The sequence below is a fragment of the Lissotriton vulgaris genome, chromosome 6 (genome assembly GCF_964263255.1).
Source record: "Lissotriton vulgaris chromosome 6, aLisVul1.2, whole genome shotgun sequence".
Classification (NCBI taxonomy): Eukaryota; Metazoa; Chordata; class Amphibia; order Caudata; family Salamandridae; genus Lissotriton; species Lissotriton vulgaris.
In genome coordinates this window covers 572,196,551-572,211,012 of record NC_141694.1, presented here as the reverse complement: position 1 = coordinate 572,211,012, position 14,462 = coordinate 572,196,551, and the positions used below count along the sequence as shown (strand labels likewise).

At 47.0% G+C, this 14,462-nt stretch overlaps 1 pseudogene; it reads left to right on the top strand.

Moving 5' to 3' along the window:
* Positions 1–14,462, top strand: part of LOC147707665 (translocon-associated protein subunit gamma-like) — a 54,373-nt pseudogene that overhangs the window by 20,120 nt on the left and 19,791 nt on the right.

The following is a 14,462-nucleotide window of genomic DNA, read 5'->3' as shown; positions in this document are numbered from 1 at the left end:
CTTGGCAGCATGAGCAATTCAAACAGCGAATTGTTCGTTATAAATGACTATGCTTAATCACCCAATGGCAGTGATCTTTTGTGCATTTAAAGACTTTGAGAATGAACTTAATGTTTAACCAGCATTGAGATAGGCAAGCAAATGCCTAAACTCGTCTGTCTCGGCAATACATTTGATTACAAAGTACCAGATGAGTGCTCCTTGTGTTTCCTTTTAGAGCGCTGTTGTGGTTATATGCAATTAATTTGTCTCTTTACCAGGGTAGGGATTTGCTGCCGTTTTGCTATGCGTCACCTGTATTTCTCTTTCATAGACAAGGAAAAAATACATTTGTATGGAGACACATCTATACCACGTAGAAGTAATACGATGTTTGGTCACCAGGAGTGTAAATACATCACCAAAGTGTAAAGTAGAGCAAACATGATATAATATCATGAGAATAGCAGCACATTGTATAAATAAATACATAAATAAATAAATATATACTCAATATATGACTGTCCAGCTCTTACAATTTCAGCAGTTAGTGAAACAAGGCTACTATTTATGAATAAAATGAGGCTAAAAAAAGTAAAACCAATGTAAAACTTTTTCTCATATATAGCAGCATTATACAAAAATCATATAAGTCTAATGGTTACACATAGGATATACCCATGAGGTTAAGATGGTTAAAAAGATAAAGCACAAGTGGACAATTGCCAAAAATCCATGTCAGCATAAGAAATGAGACTAAGTCAGTGTAAATACGCAAAATCATGACACAATAAGTGCAAACACCATGTGCAAAAGTGTAAACAACAAACAGTACAAAGAAAATGAATTCTCAAGCTAAATAATTAAAAACATTATTATCAGGTAGGTAGGCAGCAGCCTGAGCTGATTGTAATCATAATGACTTATTAAAGATGGGTATAAACGTCTTCACTGGAGTTCAATCCATTCGGTGTCTTACAGTCCATTTATAAGATGTACCTTGTTTCTAGTTTGCGTAACAATGATTCACGATCCCCACCTCTTCTCAGTGGTGGGACCATGTCAATTTCAAAGTACTTAAGGTCAGCAGAGTTTTTAGTGTGAGATTCATCAAAGTGCCTAGCAACAGGATATGCAGCATCGCCATTGTTGATAGCACGTATGTGCTGGAGTATCCTCTTGTGGACCTGCAACTTTGTGCTTCCCACATAGCGCAGGCCACAGGGAAACTCCAGCACATTTACTACAAATTCAGTCTTGCGGTTACGTTTTTTCTGGATGTGGACAGGTCTGTTGCGGAGAGGTTTACAAAAGGGGGTGGTGATGAACAGAGTGTCTGAATTGAGCAGACCACTCTTACCCAGTCCAAAGATCAGGGCTTGATCCATCACCGTTATTTATCTCACTACCCCATCCCAGCTCAGAACCTGGCTATATGCAAATCAGTCTGTCCCTGGCCCAGTGCATCATGGGAACAGGGCAGACTAAACTACCAAGCCAATTCTTTACCAGAAAGGAGACAAGCTACCGGGGACCGGTTTCTGGCATTTCAGCCTCTTCGGCCCGGCTTGCTTGAATCCTGATGGAGCAGTGAGAAAGGGACTCATGTCTGAGTATACCCTGCCACACCTATAGTGGCCAAAATCGATTTACAAAAGGGGGTGGTGATGAACAGAGTGTCTGAATTGAGCAGACCACTCTTACCCAGTCCAAAGATCAGGGCTTGATCCATCACCGTTATTTATCTCACTACCCCATCCCAGCTCAGAACCTGGCTATATGCAAATCAGTCTGTCCCTGGCCCAGTGCATCATGGGAACAGGGCAGACTAAACTACCAAGCCAATTCTTTACCAGAAAGGAGACAAGCTACCGGGGACCGGTTTCTGGCATTTCAGCCTCTTCGGCCCGGCTTGCTTGAATCCTGATGGAGCAGTGAGAAAGGGACTCATGTCTGAGTATACCCTGCCACACCTATAGTGGCCAAAATCGATTTACAAAAGGGGGTGGTGATGAACAGAGTGTCTGAATTGAGCAGACCACTCTTACCCAGTCCAAAGATCAGGGCTTGATCCATCACCGTTATTTATCTCACTACCCCATCCCAGCTCAGAACCTGGCTATATGCAAATCAGTCTGTCCCTGGCCCAGTGCATCATGGGAACAGGGCAGACTAAACTACCAAGCCAATTCTTTACCAGAAAGGAGACAAGCTACCGGGGACCGGTTTCTGGCATTTCAGCCTCTTCGGCCCGGCTTGCTTGAATCCTGATGGAGCAGTGAGAAAGGGACTCATGTCTGAGTATACCCTGCCACACCTATAGTGGCCAAAATCGATTTACAAAAGGGGGTGGTGATGAACAGAGTGTCTGAATTGAGCAGACCACTCTTACCCAGTCCAAAGATCAGGGCTTGATCCATCACCGTTATTTATCTCACTACCCCATCCCAGCTCAGAACCTGGCTATATGCAAATCAGTCTGTCCCTGGCCCAGTGCATCATGGGAACAGGGCAGACTAAACTACCAAGCCAATTCTTTACCAGAAAGGAGACAAGCTACCGGGGACCGGTTTCTGGCATTTCAGCCTCTTCGGCCCGGCTTGCTTGAATCCTGATGGAGCAGTGAGAAAGGGACTCATGTCTGAGTATACCCTGCCACACCTATAGTGGCCAAAATCGATTTACAAAAGGGGGTGGTGATGAACAGAGTGTCTGAATTGAGCAGACCACTCTTACCCAGTCCAAAGATCAGGGCTTGATCCATCACCGTTATTTATCTCACTACCCCATCCCAGCTCAGAACCTGGCTATATGCAAATCAGTCTGTCCCTGGCCCAGTGCATCATGGGAACAGGGCAGACTAAACTACCAAGCCAATTCTTTACCAGAAAGGAGACAAGCTACCGGGGACCGGTTTCTGGCATTTCAGCCTCTTCGGCCCGGCTTGCTTGAATCCTGATGGAGCAGTGAGAAAGGGACTCATGTCTGAGTATACCCTGCCACACCTATAGTGGCCAAAATCGATTTACAAAAGGGGGTGGTGATGAACAGAGTGTCTGAATTGAGCAGACCACTCTTACCCAGTCCAAAGATCAGGGCTTGATCCATCACCGTTATTTATCTCACTACCCCATCCCAGCTCAGAACCTGGCTATATGCAAATCAGTCTGTCCCTGGCCCAGTGCATCATGGGAACAGGGCAGACTAAACTACCAAGCCAATTCTTTACCAGAAAGGAGACAAGCTACCGGGGACCGGTTTCTGGCATTTCAGCCTCTTCGGCCCGGCTTGCTTGAATCCTGATGGAGCAGTGAGAAAGGGACTCATGTCTGAGTATACCCTGCCACACCTATAGTGGCCAAAATCGATTTACAAAAGGGGGTGGTGATGAACAGAGTGTCTGAATTGAGCAGACCACTCTTACCCAGTCCAAAGATCAGGGCTTGATCCATCACCGTTATTTATCTCACTACCCCATCCCAGCTCAGAACCTGGCTATATGCAAATCAGTCTGTCCCTGGCCCAGTGCATCATGGGAACAGGGCAGACTAAACTACCAAGCCAATTCTTTACCAGAAAGGAGACAAGCTACCGGGGACCGGTTTCTGGCATTTCAGCCTCTTCGGCCCGGCTTGCTTGAATCCTGATGGAGCAGTGAGAAAGGGACTCATGTCTGAGTATACCCTGCCACACCTATAGTGGCCAAAATCGATTTACAAAAGGGGGTGGTGATGAACAGAGTGTCTGAATTGAGCAGACCACTCTTACCCAGTCCAAAGATCAGGGCTTGATCCATCACCGTTATTTATCTCACTACCCCATCCCAGCTCAGAACCTGGCTATATGCAAATCAGTCTGTCCCTGGCCCAGTGCATCATGGGAACAGGGCAGACTAAACTACCAAGCCAATTCTTTACCAGAAAGGAGACAAGCTACCGGGGACCGGTTTCTGGCATTTCAGCCTCTTCGGCCCGGCTTGCTTGAATCCTGATGGAGCAGTGAGAAAGGGACTCATGTCTGAGTATACCCTGCCACACCTATAGTGGCCAAAATCGATTTACAAAAGGGGGTGGTGATGAACAGAGTGTCTGAATTGAGCAGACCACTCTTACCCAGTCCAAAGATCAGGGCTTGATCCATCACCGTTATTTATCTCACTACCCCATCCCAGCTCAGAACCTGGCTATATGCAAATCAGTCTGTCCCTGGCCCAGTGCATCATGGGAACAGGGCAGACTAAACTACCAAGCCAATTCTTTACCAGAAAGGAGACAAGCTACCGGGGACCGGTTTCTGGCATTTCAGCCTCTTCGGCCCGGCTTGCTTGAATCCTGATGGAGCAGTGAGAAAGGGACTCATGTCTGAGTATACCCTGCCACACCTATAGTGGCCAAAATCGATTTACAAAAGGGGGTGGTGATGAACAGAGTGTCTGAATTGAGCAGACCACTCTTACCCAGTCCAAAGATCAGGGCTTGATCCATCACCGTTATTTATCTCACTACCCCATCCCAGCTCAGAACCTGGCTATATGCAAATCAGTCTGTCCCTGGCCCAGTGCATCATGGGAACAGGGCAGACTAAACTACCAAGCCAATTCTTTACCAGAAAGGAGACAAGCTACCGGGGACCGGTTTCTGGCATTTCAGCCTCTTCGGCCCGGCTTGCTTGAATCCTGATGGAGCAGTGAGAAAGGGACTCATGTCTGAGTATACCCTGCCACACCTATAGTGGCCAAAATCGATTTACAAAAGGGGGTGGTGATGAACAGAGTGTCTGAATTGAGCAGACCACTCTTACCCAGTCCAAAGATCAGGGCTTGATCCATCACCGTTATTTATCTCACTACCCCATCCCAGCTCAGAACCTGGCTATATGCAAATCAGTCTGTCCCTGGCCCAGTGCATCATGGGAACAGGGCAGACTAAACTACCAAGCCAATTCTTTACCAGAAAGGAGACAAGCTACCGGGGACCGGTTCTGGCATTTCAGCCTCTTCGGCCCGGCTTGCTTGAATCCTGATGGAGCAGTGAGAAAGGGACTCATGTCTGAGTATACCCTGCCACACCTATAGTGGCCAAAATCGATTTACAAAAGGGGGTGGTGATGAACAGAGTGTCTGAATTGAGCAGACCACTCTTACCCAGTCCAAAGATCAGGGCTTGATCCATCACCGTTATTTATCTCACTACCCCATCCCAGCTCAGAACCTGGCTATATGCAAATCAGTCTGTCCCTGGCCCAGTGCATCATGGGAACAGGGCAGACTAAACTACCAAGCCAATTCTTTACCAGAAAGGAGACAAGCTACCGGGGACCGGTTTCTGGCATTTCAGCCTCTTCGGCCCGGCTTGCTTGAATCCTGATGGAGCAGTGAGAAAGGGACTCATGTCTGAGTATACCCTGCCACACCTATAGTGGCCAAAATCGATTTACAAAAGGGGGTGGTGATGAACAGAGTGTCTGAATTGAGCAGACCACTCTTACCCAGTCCAAAGATCAGGGCTTGATCCATCACCGTTATTTATCTCACTACCCCATCCCAGCTCAGAACCTGGCTATATGCAAATCAGTCTGTCCCTGGCCCAGTGCATCATGGGAACAGGGCAGACTAAACTACCAAGCCAATTCTTTACCAGAAAGGAGACAAGCTACCGGGGACCGGTTTCTGGCATTTCAGCCTCTTCGGCCCGGCTTGCTTGAATCCTGATGGAGCAGTGAGAAAGGGACTCATGTCTGAGTATACCCTGCCACACCTATAGTGGCCAAAATCGATTTACAAAAGGGGGTGGTGATGAACAGAGTGTCTGAATTGAGCAGACCACTCTTACCCAGTCCAAAGATCAGGGCTTGATCCATCACCGTTATTTATCTCACTACCCCATCCCAGCTCAGAACCTGGCTATATGCAAATCAGTCTGTCCCTGGCCCAGTGCATCATGGGAACAGGGCAGACTAAACTACCAAGCCAATTCTTTACCAGAAAGGAGACAAGCTACCGGGGACCGGTTTCTGGCATTTCAGCCTCTTCGGCCCGGCTTGCTTGAATCCTGATGGAGCAGTGAGAAAGGGACTCATGTCTGAGTATACCCTGCCACACCTATAGTGGCCAAAATCGATTTACAAAAGGGGGTGGTGATGAACAGAGTGTCTGAATTGAGCAGACCACTCTTACCCAGTCCAAAGATCAGGGCTTGATCCATCACCGTTATTTATCTCACTACCCCATCCCAGCTCAGAACCTGGCTATATGCAAATCAGTCTGTCCCTGGCCCAGTGCATCATGGGAACAGGGCAGACTAAACTACCAAGCCAATTCTTTACCAGAAAGGAGACAAGCTACCGGGGACCGGTTTCTGGCATTTCAGCCTCTTCGGCCCGGCTTGCTTGAATCCTGATGGAGCAGTGAGAAAGGGACTCATGTCTGAGTATAGCTTGTTTCCTTCCCAGTGTAAGAATTGGCTTTTGTAGTTTGGTTTGCCCTGTTCCCATCATGCACTGGGACAGGAACAGACTAATTTGCATACAGCCAGGTTCTGAAACTGGGATGGTGCAGTGAGCTAAAAAACGGTGTTGGATCTAGCCCTGATCTCTTGACTGGGTGAGAGCTTTCTGCTTAATTCAGAGACTCTGTCCCTCACCACCCCTTGTTGTAAATATTTTTGTCCACCCTAAGCGTGGAAGGGTATTCTCAGATGTGAGACCCTTGCTCATTGCACCATCAGGATTCAAGCAAACCGGGCCGAAGACGGCTGTAATGCCAGAAACCGGTCCCCGGGAGCTTGTTTCCTTCCCAGTGTAAGAATTGGCTTTTGTAGTTTGGTTTGCCCTGTTCCCATCATGCACTGGGACAGGAACAGACTAATTTGCATACAGCCAGGTTCTGAAACTGGGATGGTGCAGTGAGCTAAAAAACGGTGTTGGATCTAGCCCTGATCTCTTGACTGGGTGAGAGCTTTCTGCTTAATTCAGAGACTCTGTCCCTCACCACCCCTTGTTGTAAATATTTTTGTCCACCCTAAGCGTGGAAGGGTATTCTCAGATGTGAGACCCTTGCTCATTGCACCATCAGGATTCAAGCAAACCGGGCCGAAGACGGCTGTAATGCCAGAAACCGGTCCCCGGGAGCTTGTTTCCTTCCCAGTGTAAGAATTGGCTTTTGTAGTTTGGTTTGCCCTGTTCCCATCATGCACTGGGACAGGAACAGACTAATTTGCATACAGCCAGGTTCTGAAACTGGGATGGTGCAGTGAGCTAAAAAACGGTGTTGGATCTAGCCCTGATCTCTTGACTGGGTGAGAGCTTTCTGCTTAATTCAGAGACTCTGTCCCTCACCACCCCTTGTTGTAAATATTTTTGTCCACCCTAAGCGTGGAAGGGTATTCTCAGATGTGAGACCCTTGCTCATTGCACCATCAGGATTCAAGCAAACCGGGCCGAAGACGGCTGTAATGCCAGAAACCGGTCCCCGGGAGCTTGTTTCCTTCCCAGTGTAAGAATTGGCTTTTGTAGTTTGGTTTGCCCTGTTCCCATCATGCACTGGGACAGGAACAGACTAATTTGCATACAGCCAGGTTCTGAAACTGGGATGGTGCAGTGAGCTAAAAAACGGTGTTGGATCTAGCCCTGATCTCTTGACTGGGTGAGAGCTTTCTGCTTAATTCAGAGACTCTGTCCCTCACCACCCCTTGTTGTAAATATTTTTGTCCACCCTAAGCGTGGAAGGGTATTCTCAGATGTGAGACCCTTGCTCATTGCACCATCAGGATTCAAGCAAACCGGGCCGAAGACGGCTGTAATGCCAGAAACCGGTCCCCGGGAGCTTGTTTCCTTCCCAGTGTAAGAATTGGCTTTTGTAGTTTGGTTTGCCCTGTTCCCATCATGCACTGGGACAGGAACAGACTAATTTGCATACAGCCAGGTTCTGAAACTGGGATGGTGCAGTGAGCTAAAAAACGGTGTTGGATCTAGCCCTGATCTCTTGACTGGGTGAGAGCTTTCTGCTTAATTCAGAGACTCTGTCCCTCACCACCCCTTGTTGTAAATATTTTTGTCCACCCTAAGCGTGGAAGGGTATTCTCAGATGTGAGACCCTTGCTCATTGCACCATCAGGATTCAAGCAAACCGGGCCGAAGACGGCTGTAATGCCAGAAACCGGTCCCCGGGAGCTTGTTTCCTTCCCAGTGTAAGAATTGGCTTTTGTAGTTTGGTTTGCCCTGTTCCCATCATGCACTGGGACAGGAACAGACTAATTTGCATACAGCCAGGTTCTGAAACTGGGATGGTGCAGTGAGCTAAAAAACGGTGTTGGATCTAGCCCTGATCTCTTGACTGGGTGAGAGCTTTCTGCTTAATTCAGAGACTCTGTCCCTCACCACCCCTTGTTGTAAATATTTTTGTCCACCCTAAGCGTGGAAGGGTATTCTCAGATGTGAGACCCTTGCTCATTGCACCATCAGGATTCAAGCAAACCGGGCCGAAGACGGCTGTAATGCCAGAAACCGGTCCCCGGGAGCTTGTTTCCTTCCCAGTGTAAGAATTGGCTTTTGTAGTTTGGTTTGCCCTGTTCCCATCATGCACTGGGACAGGAACAGACTAATTTGCATACAGCCAGGTTCTGAAACTGGGATGGTGCAGTGAGCTAAAAAACGGTGTTGGATCTAGCCCTGATCTCTTGACTGGGTGAGAGCTTTCTGCTTAATTCAGAGACTCTGTCCCTCACCACCCCTTGTTGTAAATATTTTTGTCCACCCTAAGCGTGGAAGGGTATTCTCAGATGTGAGACCCTTGCTCATTGCACCATCAGGATTCAAGCAAACCGGGCCGAAGACGGCTGTAATGCCAGAAACCGGTCCCCGGGAGCTTGTTTCCTTCCCAGTGTAAGAATTGGCTTTTGTAGTTTGGTTTGCCCTGTTCCCATCATGCACTGGGACAGGAACAGACTAATTTGCATACAGCCAGGTTCTGAAACTGGGATGGTGCAGTGAGCTAAAAAACGGTGTTGGATCTAGCCCTGATCTCTTGACTGGGTGAGAGCTTTCTGCTTAATTCAGAGACTCTGTCCCTCACCACCCCTTGTTGTAAATATTTTTGTCCACCCTAAGCGTGGAAGGGTATTCTCAGATGTGAGACCCTTGCTCATTGCACCATCAGGATTCAAGCAAACCGGGCCGAAGACGGCTGTAATGCCAGAAACCGGTCCCCGGGAGCTTGTTTCCTTCCCAGTGTAAGAATTGGCTTTTGTAGTTTGGTTTGCCCTGTTCCCATCATGCACTGGGACAGGAACAGACTAATTTGCATACAGCCAGGTTCTGAAACTGGGATGGTGCAGTGAGCTAAAAAACGGTGTTGGATCTAGCCCTGATCTCTTGACTGGGTGAGAGCTTTCTGCTTAATTCAGAGACTCTGTCCCTCACCACCCCTTGTTGTAAATATTTTTGTCCACCCTAAGCGTGGAAGGGTATTCTCAGATGTGAGACCCTTGCTCATTGCACCATCAGGATTCAAGCAAACCGGGCCGAAGACGGCTGTAATGCCAGAAACCGGTCCCCGGGAGCTTGTTTCCTTCCCAGTGTAAGAATCGGCTTTTGTAGTTTGGTTTGCCCTGTTCCCATCATGCACTGGGACAGGAACAGACTAATTTGCATACAGCCAGGTTCTGAAACTGGGATGGTGCAGTGAGCTAAAAAACGGTGTTGGATCTAGCCCTGATCTCTTGACTGGGTGAGAGCTTTCTGCTTAATTCAGAGACTCTGTCCCTCACCACCCCTTGTTGTAAATATTTTTGTCCACCCTAAGCGTGGAAGGGTATTCTCAGATGTGAGACCCTTGCTCATTGCACCATCAGGATTCAAGCAAACCGGGCCGAAGACGGCTGTAATGCCAGAAACCGGTCCCCGGGAGCTTGTTTCCTTCCCAGTGTAAGAATTGGCTTTTGTAGTTTGGTTTGCCCTGTTCCCATCATGCACTGGGACAGGAACAGACTAATTTGCATACAGCCAGGTTCTGAAACTGGGATGGTGCAGTGAGCTAAAAAACGGTGTTGGATCTAGCCCTGATCTCTTGACTGGGTGAGAGCTTTCTGCTTAATTCAGAGACTCTGTCCCTCACCTCCCCTTGTTGTAAATATTTTTGTCCACCCTAAGCGTGGAAGGGTATTCTCAGATGTGAGACCCTTGCTCATTGCACCATCAGGATTCAAGCAAACCGGGCCGAAGACGGCTGTAATGCCAGAAACCGGTCCCCGGGAGCTTGTTTCCTTCCCAGTGTAAGAATTGGCTTTTGTAGTTTGGTTTGCCCTGTTCCCATCATGCACTGGGACAGGAACAGACTAATTTGCATACAGCCAGGTTCTGAAACTGGGATGGTGCAGTGAGCTAAAAAACGGTGTTGGATCTAGCCCTGATCTCTTGACTGGGTGAGAGCTTTCTGCTTAATTCAGAGACTCTGTCCCTCACCACCCCTTGTTGTAAATATTTTTGTCCACCCTAAGCGTGGAAGGGTATTCTCAGATGTGAGACCCTTGCTCATTGCACCATCAGGATTCAAGCAAACCGGGCCGAAGACGGCTGTAATGCCAGAAACCGGTCCCCGGGAGCTTGTTTCCTTCCCAGTGTAAGAATTGGCTTTTGTAGTTTGGTTTGCCCTGTTCCCATCATGCACTGGGACAGGAACAGACTAATTTGCATACAGCCAGGTTCTGAAACTGGGATGGTGCAGTGAGCTAAAAAACGGTGTTGGATCTAGCCCTGATCTCTTGACTGGGTGAGAGCTTTCTGCTTAATTCAGAGACTCTGTCCCTCACCACCCCTTGTTGTAAATATTTTTGTCCACCCTAAGCGTGGAAGGGTATTCTCAGATGTGAGACCCTTGCTCATTGCACCATCAGGATTCAAGCAAACCGGGCCGAAGACGGCTGTAATGCCAGAAACCGGTCCCCGGGAGCTTGTTTCCTTCCCAGTGTAAGAATTGGCTTTTGTAGTTTGGTTTGCCCTGTTCCCATCATGCACTGGGACAGGAACAGACTAATTTGCATACAGCCAGGTTCTGAAACTGGGATGGTGCAGTGAGCTAAAAAACGGTGTTGGATCTAGCCCTGATCTCTTGACTGGGTGAGAGCTTTCTGCTTAATTCAGAGACTCTGTCCCTCACCACCCCTTGTTGTAAATATTTTTGTCCACCCTAAGCGTGGAAGGGTATTCTCAGATGTGAGACCCTTGCTCATTGCACCATCAGGATTCAAGCAAACCGGGCCGAAGACGGCTGTAATGCCAGAAACCGGTCCCCGGGAGCTTGTTTCCTTCCCAGTGTAAGAATTGGCTTTTGTAGTTTGGTTTGCCCTGTTCCCATCATGCACTGGGACAGGAACAGACTAATTTGCATACAGCCAGGTTCTGAAACTGGGATGGTGCAGTGAGCTAAAAAACGGTGTTGGATCTAGCCCTGATCTCTTGACTGGGTGAGAGCTTTCTGCTTAATTCAGAGACTCTGTCCCTCACCACCCCTTGTTGTAAATATTTTTGTCCACCCTAAGCGTGGAAGGGTATTCTCAGATGTGAGACCCTTGCTCATTGCACCATCAGGATTCAAGCAAACCGGGCCGAAGACGGCTGTAATGCCAGAAACCGGTCCCCGGGAGCTTGTTTCCTTCCCAGTGTAAGAATTGGCTTTTGTAGTTTGGTTTGCCCTGTTCCCATCATGCACTGGGACAGGAACAGACTAATTTGCATACAGCCAGGTTCTGAAACTGGGATGGTGCAGTGAGCTAAAAAACGGTGTTGGATCTAGCCCTGATCTCTTGACTGGGTGAGAGCTTTCTGCTTAATTCAGAGACTCTGTCCCTCACCACCCCTTGTTGTAAATATTTTTGTCCACCCTAAGCGTGGAAGGGTATTCTCAGATGTGAGACCCTTGCTCATTGCACCATCAGGATTCAAGCAAACCGGGCCGAAGACGGCTGTAATGCCAGAAACCGGTCCCCGGGAGCTTGTTTCCTTCCCAGTGTAAGAATTGGCTTTTGTAGTTTGGTTTGCCCTGTTCCCATCATGCACTGGGACAGGAACAGACTAATTTGCATACAGCCAGGTTCTGAAACTGGGATGGTGCAGTGAGCTAAAAAACGGTGTTGGATCTAGCCCTGATCTCTTGACTGGGTGAGAGCTTTCTGCTTAATTCAGAGACTCTGTCCCTCACCACCCCTTGTTGTAAATATTTTTGTCCACCCTAAGCGTGGAAGGGTATTCTCAGATGTGAGACCCTTGCTCATTGCACCATCAGGATTCAAGCAAACCGGGCCGAAGACGGCTGTAATGCCAGAAACCGGTCCCCGGGAGCTTGTTTCCTTCCCAGTGTAAGAATTGGCTTTTGTAGTTTGGTTTGCCCTGTTCCCATCATGCACTGGGACAGGAACAGACTAATTTGCATACAGCCAGGTTCTGAAACTGGGATGGTGCAGTGAGCTAAAAAACGGTGTTGGATCTAGCCCTGATCTCTTGACTGGGTGAGAGCTTTCTGCTTAATTCAGAGACTCTGTCCCTCACCACCCCTTGTTGTAAATATGTTGCGGAGAGGTGTCATGTATTCGGTCTTACTAACTCCATTTTTGCAGGTTTTGCAAACAGAACACTTGATGAAACCCTTAATGCTATTGAGCCAGGAAGTATTGGTTCTAACCTCAGGGCTGCTTTTAATCAGGCAATTGCTCATCAAGCCTGCCTTTCTGTATGTTATACTTGCTGATCGTGATAAATGGGTCCCCAATATCGGATTGCTTTTGATTAATGCCCAATTTCTGTTTACAATCTTGCGATTTGTTTTATGCTGATTGTTGTAGGTTAGAATCAATGTGGTCTTGATCTGTTCGTTTTGTACCAATTTGGTTTTTCCTGCTAATGCCAGTGGTCTGCCATGTTCATTTGCTTTAAGTTTGGCTTTGTCGACCACTTCTGGGAGATAGCCTCTTCTCAAAAACCTGTCTCTGCAATCTTTCTATGCAATTCGGCAATCATTATCAGTGCTGAAAATTCTTCTTATTCGTAGCATTTCCCCATAGGGAATGCTACTGATTAAATGCGCAGGGTGATGTCTAGTGGCATGTAATATAGCATTTCCAGCAGTAGATTTCCTATACATTCTAGTGTGAAGTTGATTCGCTTGGATGTTAATTTCTACCTCTAGAAAGCATACTGACCTATTGCTTATCTGACCAGTGAAACTAAGATTAAGGTTGTTGTTATTAAGTTTTTCAATGAACTGTTAAGCCTCACATTCAGATCCTTTCCAGATTATCAAAAGGTCATCAATATACCTAAACCATTTAACAACATTTCAGACATCATTTCAGGGTAGGTGGGCATGAGGATCTGTTTCTCCCAGTGTCCCATATGCAGACAGGCATAGCTGGGGGAGAAAAAAGCCCCCATGGCCACACCTCTCACCTGCTGGAACACTTGGTTGGAAAACAAAAAGAAGTTATTCTCAAGGCAAAAATTAAACATGGATAACAACATCCTGTTATGATGGAGGAAACAAATAGGTCTCGTATTTAAATAATATTCAATGGCTTTTAATCCATCCCTGTGATGGATACTGGTATACAGGGAAGAGACGTCAAGCGATATCAAAAGAAAATCATGTTGTGAGGTCATTACTTCTAGTTTTTGTAGCAAATCACCAGTATCAAGAATAAAAGGAAGATTCTTAACATGGTCCTGTAAGAAAAAGTCAACATACTTGCTGGCATTCTCCATAATGCTATTGCAAGCTGAAATTATGGGGCATCCAGGTGGCTTCACATTGCTCTTATGAATTTCGGGTATGAAGTTTACAATGGGCATCACTGGGTGGCACTTCTTTAAAAATGTAAACTCATCCATAGTTAATAGACCAGTGCTTTTCAACACCACCAAGTTAGTATAAAACAAATTCCAAGCCACTTTAACCTCTGCCATCGTAGTTCTTTTGTAACAATTCCTGTCATTGAGTTGACCAAGTGCGTCCTCCATCTACATTTCCCTTGACCACAACACGACGTTACCGGCTTTGTCTGATTGGCGGATAATGACATTCACATTATTTTGGAGTTTTTTAATAAGTTGATGGTAAGCAAAGTCACGATAGTGGTGCCTCTTATTAATATTAACTTGCTTTTTGTACAACAATCTCAGTTCTTGAGAGACTTTGTCGTGGACGGCATCAATGTTGTCTTTAAACATGATAGGGCAAAATGTCGATTTGGGTTTGAAATTAGTAGGGGCTGCACTAACTCTGAATCCAGTGCCCTGGTTAGCAGACAAAGTTACAGTGTCAGTGCCGTCCTCACCTTGCATTTGTAGTAAGTCCTGCAATAGCTCTGCATCACCAGCTGTAAATAAAGGCGGACTCAAATTGTGTACTGTAGGTGGTACTGATCATGCTGATTTGTGTAACATGTGAAACTTGCGAAGTTTCAACTTACGCATGTATTTATGCATGTCTATTCTGG